Source organism: Octopus bimaculoides, chromosome 3, assembly GCF_001194135.2.
Source record: "Octopus bimaculoides isolate UCB-OBI-ISO-001 chromosome 3, ASM119413v2, whole genome shotgun sequence".
NCBI classification, from domain to species: Eukaryota; Metazoa; Mollusca; class Cephalopoda; order Octopoda; family Octopodidae; genus Octopus; species Octopus bimaculoides.
In genome coordinates this window covers 21,716,339-21,719,192 of record NC_068983.1, presented here as the reverse complement: position 1 = coordinate 21,719,192, position 2,854 = coordinate 21,716,339, and positions in this window count along the sequence as shown.

The following is a 2,854-nucleotide window of genomic DNA, read 5'->3' as shown; positions in this document are numbered from 1 at the left end:
ATATATATATATATATATATATATATATATATATATATATATATATATACATGTATGTGTGCCTATATCTCTCTCTATATATATATATGCATATGTATGTATGTATGTATGCATGCGTAATTCTGATGCATTGATGTATTTATAGACACAGACTTATTAGTTTACATGTGCTGATTCTACTTACTAACATCTACATATATGTATCAGAATGATATATGTGTGTATACATATATATATACACACACAAACACACACACACACACACACACACACACACACACACACACACACACACACACATATATATGCGTATATATATATATGTAATCATATGCAGATGGATACATCCACATACATACATATACATATAAGTGAACATATGAAAAAAGGCACTCATACATTTAGTAGGACTTACATGTATTATTGTTTAAAACAGTTACATGGAGCCAAATCAAACTGTTTTAAATAATATTTATATCTATCTACCCCCCTCCACTACATTATATTTGATTATAAAAATATAATAGGAATTTTTTAAACACTTATTCTTTGTAAGCTTAGTACTTATTCTATCAGGCACTTTTGCCAAACCGCTAAGTTACAGGGATGTAAACACACCACCATCAGTTGTCAAGCGATGTTGGGAGGACAAACACAGACACACAAACATATAGACACACACATACACATATATATATATATATATATACACATATACATATATACGACGGGCTTCTTTCAGTTTCCGTCTATCAAATCCACTCACAAGGCTAAGGGGCAGACTAAGGAGCTAGCTTTGAGAGTTGCATTTCCTCGCATTTGGTAAAAATGTGTTTATTATGGTAGTTTGACCTTAGAGTTCCTCTTAGCGTGAAGCATTCATCTATAGTAATGCCCTTATATATATATAAATGTGTATATATATATATATATATATATATATATATATATATATATATATATATATAATATACATAAGATATATATATGTACATATGTATCATCATCATCATCATCTAACTAACAACTATTTGCTATGCTGGCATGGGTTGGATGGTTTGGCAGGAGCTGGCAACCCAGAGGGTGGCACGAGGCTCCAGCCATCTGTTTTTTGCATGGTCTCTATGGTTGGATGCACTTCCTAACATTAACCACTTTATATGGCATACATGGTGTTTTCTACGTGGTGCTAGTATGTGTGCTCTCTATATAGCACCACCATGGTGCTACATGCATTCTACCCATGCATAGTGAACAATGCATTCGATATATATATATATATATATATGAACACACACACACACACTCTCTCTAATACACACACACACGCACACACAAAACCTTCTATAGACTCCTTAAAGGACCCATTATAATAGAAAGTGCTATATTCCTTTAGATCTGGTAGAAAAGCATTATCAGTAAAACATTCAGAGCCATACTACAAACTCATATTTTTTTTGTCTCTGTGATCCTTCTACAGCTACTGCAGCAGATACTGATTGTCACAACTTCCTATCTATATTTAATCTCTTTGGAGCCAATGAGCTAACAAAAAGGCCCGTATGCAGTTACTAGATCTGCTAGGAATAATAGCCAAATCTCCTTCAGGTAACATCTTACAATGTTACTAAAAAGGAGAAACAGTAATGAAGGACAGATGAGCCAATGAGAGAGCTTCTATAGAGTCATTTGACCTATTCGAAATAGATACCAAAATTTCCCAAATAACATTCTATAGTCGCAAGAAAAAAAAAGCGAAGAAAATCTAGGACATGTTGGACAGCCTGGTTCCAGGTGCCCAGTGTGGAGTGGTTAATCTTAGAATGGTCTTAATATGGAGTGGTTAATCTTGGAATGGTATTGACCAATCATAGGTCTGTTCAATTGGACTCAACCTGGTTCTAAACAAACCTTTTGATCAGTGTTTGTCAACCATTTTTAACCTATGGATACCTTTGAACCCTGTTTCACTCAGATAGACCCGCATAGTCATTCAGTGTTTAAAAAATTCCTATTATATTTTTATAATTAAATATAATTAGGAATTGTATTAAAAAAATTGTTAAAATATTTTGTGTTTTGTAGAAGTATAACCAATTTATTGCACATAGACTTTAACAACAAAATCTTATGTGGACCCCCAAGTATCGTGTGGACCTCCTGGGGCCAGATGGACCCCTAAGAGCCATATGAACCCCCAAAGACCATATGAACCCCCAAAGACCATATGAACCCCCAAGAGTCATATGGGCCCCTAAGGGCCATATGGACCCTGGTTGAGAACCACTGCTCTAGATCAACAGAAATGGAAGAGCTTATTACAGAATGCAATCTTAAATGTCCAGGTGTAATGTTCGAAATGTCCAGTTGTATTGTCCAACTCTTTGAATATTGAAACAGATGGAAATGGTAGGGTTGCCTTCTGTCATGTGTCAGCTTGATCTGAGCAATTTAAACAAACACTCATCTGTTTCTCACACCCATCTCCACTGCATCTCTTGTCCCCTATCTGTCCCTGTCCTTCTGTATCTATATATGTATTACACACACACACAAACACATGCACGCACACACACACAGTATCTGTGTATGTGTGTAGTGGGGAAAAAGGAAAGTAAGCATGGTAAAGATAACATAGAATAGTGCTCAGATAGGATGAGAACTTAAAATGCAATTCCTTCATCCTGGGCTGGTGCCGCTGGCACCTCAGTGAATGATCCTCATTGTGCAGGTATGAAAGAAAAATGGCTGAGAGACATGTAAGCTTAATGTATGCATTTGTATGCTATGTAAAATATATGCATTAACCTTACATGTGTTTATGTAACATTCTACTAATATATATATATATATA